Source organism: Salvelinus sp. IW2-2015, linkage group LG14 (genome assembly GCF_002910315.2).
Source record: "Salvelinus sp. IW2-2015 linkage group LG14, ASM291031v2, whole genome shotgun sequence".
Lineage (NCBI taxonomy): Eukaryota > Metazoa > Chordata > Actinopteri > Salmoniformes > Salmonidae > Salvelinus > Salvelinus sp. IW2-2015.
Genome location: NC_036854.1, coordinates 3,833,275 through 3,840,534, shown reverse-complemented (window position 1 = coordinate 3,840,534; position 7,260 = coordinate 3,833,275). Strand labels below are relative to the sequence as shown.

The window sequence follows — 7,260 nt, the reverse complement described above, 5'->3', positions numbered from 1 at the left end:
CGGCGCGAGAAGTCTGGAAAACCAGCCTGTTGATGAGGGACAGGGTACACTGGGGCTGTGATGAGGACAGGGCAGGGTACACTGGGGCTGTGATGAGGAAGGGCAGGGACACTGGGGTGTGATGAGGACAGGGTACACTGGGGCTGTGATGAGGACAGGGCAGGTACAGGGCTGGGGCTGTGATGAGGACAGAGGCAGGGTACACTGGGGCTGTGATAGGACAGGGTACACTGGGGCTTGATGAGGACAGGGCAGTACACTGGGCTGTATGAGGACAGGACAGGGTACACCGTCAAGGAGGGCCCTGTGATGAGCGCAGACAGACCTGGCTGGTGGAACAGGTACACCTGGGCGCGTGTGCACTGCCAGACGGACAGGGTACCTGGGGCTGGAGGCGGCAGTGAAGGGGTCACACTGGGGCGTGTGAACAAGTTAACTGCTGTGTGAGGACAGGACAGGGTACACTGGGGCGTTGGATGACGAGGACAGGGTCTACACTGGGGGCGTGTGAGGGACAGGCAGGTACACTGGGGCTTGATTGAGAGACACGGCATAGGAAGAACAGGTACAACGGGAGACACGTCCAGTAACCACTCCCCTCTTCCCCCTCCTCAGTCATCCATCCAGTAACCCCTCCCCTCTTCCCCCTCCCCTTGTTCAGTCAATCATCCAGTAACCCCCTCCCCTCTTCCCCCCTCTCAATCAGGTATCGATCCATCCGAGTAAACCCCTCCCCTCTTCCCCCTTCTCCTTGTCGGCATCCAGTAGCCCTCCCCTCTTCCCCTCTCCTTGGTTCAGGTTCATCAGTAACCCCCTCCCCCCTTTCCCCCTCTTCCTTGTGTCAGTCATCCATAACCCCTCCCCTCCTTCCCCCTCCCCTTGTCAGTCATCCATCAGTAGACCCCCTTCCCCTCTTCCCCCTCCCATTGTTCAGTCATCCTCCAGTAACCCCTCCCCTTCTCCCCCCCCTGTTCAGTAATCACAGTAACCCCCCCCTCTTCCCCCTCCCCTTGTCAGTCATCCAGTAACCCCTTCCCCTGCTTCCCCCCGTCCCCTTCTTCAAGTCATCATCCAGGGCCTTCTTCTATGATGTCGCTGGCACCCCGCCGGTCCGGGACAGAGCCCAGGATGGTGTGGTTGACTGCTGCCATCTCCACGGCCAGAGAGATGGGGTCTGGTGTTCTCCATGGCCTGGACCATCTCCTTAGGAGGAGGAGGGAGAGGATCCTCCAATGGAAATGAACGGCAACACCTTTTATCCTTTAATGGCTGATGTCTTGGGTGACAAGGTATTGGCAGTGGCATTATAAAGTGCACTCTCCATTAAGTCAGTCACAGTCACTCTTCCATTTTAAAGTAGTCACTCTCCATTTTAAAGTAGTCACTCTCCATTTTAAAGTAGTCACTCTCCATTTTAAAGTAGTCACTCTCCATTTTAAAGTAGTCACTTTCTTGTTCTATTAGTGTACTAGCAGTCCGTACATCAACTAAAATGGTGCACACCACCACCTACTGTGCTGCAGTGTATTGTCTTAACATGTACAAAGCCAAGGTTACCGCCACTTGCAGTGTATTGTCTTAGTTATGGAAACTTTGCTCAGGAGTATAATTCATTGGCTGACCCATCCTGACAACCAGGAAGGAATCCTGTGACCCTTCCTTAACTATCTTGTCAATATAATTGCTATGGGTTAAGTGACTGCCCTTAATGGAGAGATCAGGTGGGACCATTCTGTGAACAACAGGCACAACGCCAATGTAAAGTAGTATTTTTCAAAAGTTGCCGAAATGCCACGCATGTCCACTTATATCAGTACATTTGTAACAACCTAACCATGACAGCTTCTATTAAATCCAATACGCCTCACGTAGAAAATTAGCAATACACATTTTTGTTGACTAAATTCAACACTCATGGACCTCCGTAAAACAATTTCTCACTTCGTGGCCATATTTTTTTGTGGACAGATTTTGGGGCGGAGTAAACCCTCTCGCTTCGCCTCGTCCTCTCTGCCCATAGCAGAGAGGAAGCAGGGGCGGCAGGTAGCCTAGTGGTTAGAGCGTTGGGCCAGTAACCGAAAGGTTACTAGATCAAATCCCTGAGCTGACAAGGTAAAAATGTGTCATTCTGCCCCTTGAACAAGGCAGTTCCCCGGTAGACCTTCATTGAAAATAAGAATTTGTTCTTAATTGACTTGCCTCGTTAAATTTATTTAAAAAAATAGGTTGACTGCTCTTACTGCTTTTCTTTGGTACTGCAGTTTAACGGACACAGAGAAGTCAGATTGGAAAATTCTTAAGACACTTCAGTCATGGCCTTTGTGCAAAAAATGTAAAATAAAAACATCCATTGAATTATTCAAATAATTGTTGCTGCTCCCTGTACGCGCCGAGTGCTAGCGTACATGTGATGTTGGTCCGTACAAACCGGATATAGACAATGCATGAATCGGCGTATGCAAACCGGAGTAGATTTCCTTCAAAACAACGGGCGGACATCTTGGACGCAGTCTCCAGTTCTTAATATACCTCAGTGGTCCCACCCAAAATGACTACTTCAAAATGGAGATAGCCCTAGTAGTGACGACAGTAATCTAAGCATATTGACTGGKGGAAAAAACGTTGCCCATCTAACATGGGACTCTGGTTAGGGAGGGGAACAGGCGGGGGCAGAGATGTAGTTAACCAATAATACATGAGGTCATAGCTACGAGGCGAAGCCGAGCGGCATAGAGTCGTAGACCACCGCAGCCGTGATAAAAATGTCATGACACCTGGACTTGTGTATTATTGCTTTTATACAACGGGTTAACAGAATTTAAAAAAGGAAGATTCTTTCCCAAACCATACATTTTTTCAACAAAACGCAATTCTACATTCACAAACACTGGTTGTCAAGTGCAATTTTAGGTGTTCTCTGGTCGTTAGTTCTATTCCTTTTGACTGCCATGTAAAGCAAAACCACCCAAGCGCTGGTTGATAGCAACCTGCAAAGTTCTGGAACTWTYGGAAACCAAAATGGTTGCTATGGAAGCTCTTCCCCCACTTGCTAGCTAGCCAACTACACAGCTAACACAATCACTTCAGACTGAAGCTAGCAAGACAGCAAACTAGCTGCATTTCGTTTCGTTTTACTTTTTTTTTATAAAAAAAAAAAGTCTTTATAAAAAATGACGCTGATTCATGATTGACTGGCTGAAACACTGTCTCGTCCGGACTCCCAACACCTTCATTATTATAGGACACAGTGGAGATCGAATTATAATATTGCAACAATGATGCAAATGTCGGAGATAATGTCAAGACGTTTTTTTACAGTGGAGATCAAGTTTATAAATTGCATGGCTGGGCATATGAAACAGTGGTCCCTGGTCCTGGCTGCATACCTGTGTGGGTGAAGTGGGCTCCAGCCTGTAGAAGCCAAAGGGTCTGGCCATGGGTCTCTTGTCGAAGTAGGGCAGGTCACAGGCCTGTTCTGTGTAGTCGCCTCCATCGATGTCGTCGCTGTTGGAGTGTCCTCCGGGACTCTGAACTTCTATCCCATGGCTCTCCAAGATCGTGGCTTCTTGAGAAAACAGAATATATTTCATGATGTGTAGCCTAGCATGTTGTGCCAAATCTTGACTTATTATAGGGTAAACATTATAATAAGCCACCTAATATTTGCAGCCATAGGTGATAATAGCTTTCAGGAACTGATCAGTCGTCAGTTGTGTGAGGGCAGCAGGATAGCCTAGTGATTAGAGCGTTGGGCAGTACCCGAAAGGTTGCTAGATCGAATCCCAGAGCTGACAAGGTAAAAATCTGTCGTTCTGCTCCTGAACAAGGCAGTAACCCACTCTTCCCGGTAGGCCATCATTGTAATAAAGGTTTAAATTAAATAAAAGGTTAAATAAATAAATTAAAACAAATAAAAAATAGAGATTGAATGGAGAACACTGATCCGAGAACAGTTCTTCCTTTCTGTCTCTCCTTCAGCCTCAACGACTCACTTCTGAAACGTTTTCTCTGCCTGAAACGTTTTCTCTGCTGAAACGTTTTCTCTGCTGAAACGTTTTCTCTGCTGGAACGTTTCTCTGCTGAAACGTTTTTCTCTGCCTGGAAACGTTTTCTCTGCTGAAACGTTTTCTCTGCGTGGTGTTTTGGGAAACTTATGTTACGTCTTCGGGCCGTTGTAGGAAAGACGCATTGTTAAAAAAACTGTCAAACCTAAATTCAAACGCTAGCGGGAACCGGGCCCAGTCTGAGGAGAATGACAGCGAGAACAGGTAAGAGTCTAAAATCCAGACACAGAACAGACCTCCCCAAGCCCATGTTACCAATATTAGCCCACATTACCAATATTAGCCCAGCGATCCCAATATTAGCCCAGCGTCCCCAATATTAGCCCAGCGTCCCCAATATTAGCCCAGCGTCACCAATATTAGCCCAGCGTCACCATATTAGCCCAGCGTCACCAATATTAGCCCAGCGTCCCAATATTAGCCCAGCGTCCCCAATATTAGCCCAGCGTCCCCAATATAGCGCCCAGCGTCCCCAATATTACCCAGCGTCCCCAATATTAGCCCACAGTCAACCAAAATTAAGCCAGCGTCAACCAATATTAGCCAGCGTCAACCAATATTAGCCCAGCGTCACCAATATTAGCCCAGCGTCACCAATATTAGCCCAGCGTCCCCAATATTAGCCAGCGTCCCCAATATTAGCCCAGGGTCCCCAACATTAGCCCATAGCGGAGCCAACATTAGCCCAGCGTCACCAATATTAGCCCAGCGTCCCCAATATTAGCCCAGCGTCAACCAATATTAGCCAGCGTGCCCAATATTACCCAGCGTCCCCAATATTAGCCCAGCGTCCCCCAATATTAGCCCAGCGTCACCAATATTGCCCAGCGTCACCAATATTAGCCCAGCGTCACCAATATTAGCCCAGCGTCACCAATATTAGCCCAGCGTCACAATATTAGCCCAGCGTCACCAATATTAGCCCAGCGTCCCCAAGCCCGCGTCACCAATATTATCCAGCGCCCCAAGCCCGCGTCATCAAATTATACCAGCGTGCCCAACATTAGGTCCCCAATATTAGCCCAGCGTCCCCAAGCCCAGCGTACCCAACATTAGCCCAGCGTCCCCCAAGCCCATGTACCAATATTAGCCCAGCGACCCCAACCCATGTTACCAATATTAGCCCAGCGACCCCAAGCCCATGTTACCAATATAGCCCAGCGTCCCCAAGCCCATGTTTACCAATATAGCCCAGCGACCCCAATATTAGCCCAGCGACCCCAATATAGCCCATGTTACCAATATTAGCCCAGCGACCCCAATACTACCAGCGACCCCAATATTAGCCAGACCCCAATTAGCCCAGCGGTTACCAATATTAGCCCAGCGACCCAAATTAGCCAGCGACCCCCCCAATATTAGCCCAGCGACCCCCAATATTAGCCCAGCGTTACCAATATTAGCCCAGCGTTACCAATATTAGCCCAGCGTTACCAATATTAGCCCAGCGTTACCAATATCTAAGCCCCACGACCCCAATATTAGCCCAGCGTTACCAATATTAGCCCGTCTCTTGATCTCTTTGCGTCGGTTGGCAAACCAGTTGTAGACTTTGAGGGATGTGACTCTCTCCAGGTCCGAAAGCTTCTTCCCTGGAATAAAACATTCCACAGATTATTATTGTCATTATTGCATATAGTAAATTATATTCCTTATGGCAAAGTATTCTGATGTGTAAAAAATATATTTTTTTAATCAATTTTTCACTATCAAAATATATTTTCATTGTGAGTTGCTCTTATCCAGAGCAACTCACAATCATTGCATTCAATTTAAGGTAGCTAGGTAAGACAGATAACAATGACTGTGATTGGTTGGTTAAGTAAAACTTTACACAACAAAACAGCTTTCAGCAAAATCAGGTCCTCGTAAGAAAAGAGGCGCATGTGTTAGAACAAGAAAAGCCAGTACAACGGTAAGGTGGACAGAATACCTGGTTTCTGGATGACCGCGTTGCAGGCGTTGGCGATCTCCTCTCTCTTGGCTTCGTCAGGGTACTGGTTGTCATTGAAGTAGCTGAGGAGAAGAGGCGGTTGGTCATGGCAAAACACAGATTTAGGTAGTATTCCAAGTGGGGACCCTATTCCCACCGCTCTCCTTGCTCCCTTCTCAAAACCCATTGGATGAGATGGAGAGAGGTCACCCCTGACCTTCTCATCCAATGGGTTATGAGAAGAGAGGCCGCAAGGTTGAGATTCTCCCCTATGTAGTGCACTACTTTTAACAAGGGCCCTCTCCTCACATCTCCTGCCCTCTCCCCTCGCTCAACTAGTTCTCTCCCCACCTTCCCCCTCTCTCTCCTCCTCATCCTAACCTCTCCATCACAGCCAGRCATTCCTTCCKCCAGGTAAAGCGACTCCCACGCCGAAGCCGGAAGCTCCCGGGGGCGGTGCTTATAGGGGGTGGGGTCTGTCTCCACTCCATCACTCCTCTCCTCCAGAGCATGGGCGCGGGCACATGTTTAGATGGACACCTGGAGTAGCCAATAGAGAGAAAGCATTAAGTTAGAACTTTCTATTAACATGTCTCGTATTTCAACTAAACACCAAATGGAACCAATAAGGGCTGAAATTCTGAAATTTTTTAGTTTGAGAGAGACAGAGAGAGATGAGAGAGAGAGATAGACAGTAGCCAGAGCGCGAGAGGAGACAGAGCGAGAGAGACAAGAGCGAGAGAGACCGAGCGGGAGAGAGACAAGAGCGATGAGAGACCAGTAGCGAGAGAGGACGAGAGAGAGAGAGACAGAGGAGAGAGAAGAGACAGAGAGAGAGAGATGACCAGAGGAGAGAGAAGAGTACGAAGGAGATCAGAAGAAGAAGAAAGAGAAAGAGTCGGCCATCCACCGTAGATGAATATAAAGTAGTAAAAGAAAAGAGAAGAGAAAGAAAGAAAGAAAAGAATGAGAGAGAGAGAGACGACGAGATCGGATTTGATTAGCAGGAAACACATCGGGGCGGGCGGGAGGGGAGACCAGAGAGAACGAGGAGAGACAGAGAGAGGAGAGGACAGAGAGAGAGAGGACAGAGAGAGAGAGACAGAGAGACAAGAGCGAGGCAGAGACAGAGAAGAGAGAGAGAGAGACAGAGGAGAGAGAGACAAGAGAGAGAGAGACCAGAAGAGAGAGGACAGAGAGAGAGGAACAGAGAGGAGAGATGACAAGAGAGAGGGAGAGATTCAGAGAGAAGAGATGAGACAG

The 7,260-nt window shown here is 48.1% G+C and overlaps 1 pseudogene; it reads right to left on the bottom strand.

Annotated features, from left to right (window-relative positions):
* The window catches only part of LOC111972887 (homeobox-containing protein 1-like), a 25,772-nt pseudogene that overhangs the window by 4,564 nt on the left and 13,948 nt on the right, over nucleotides 1-7,260 (bottom strand).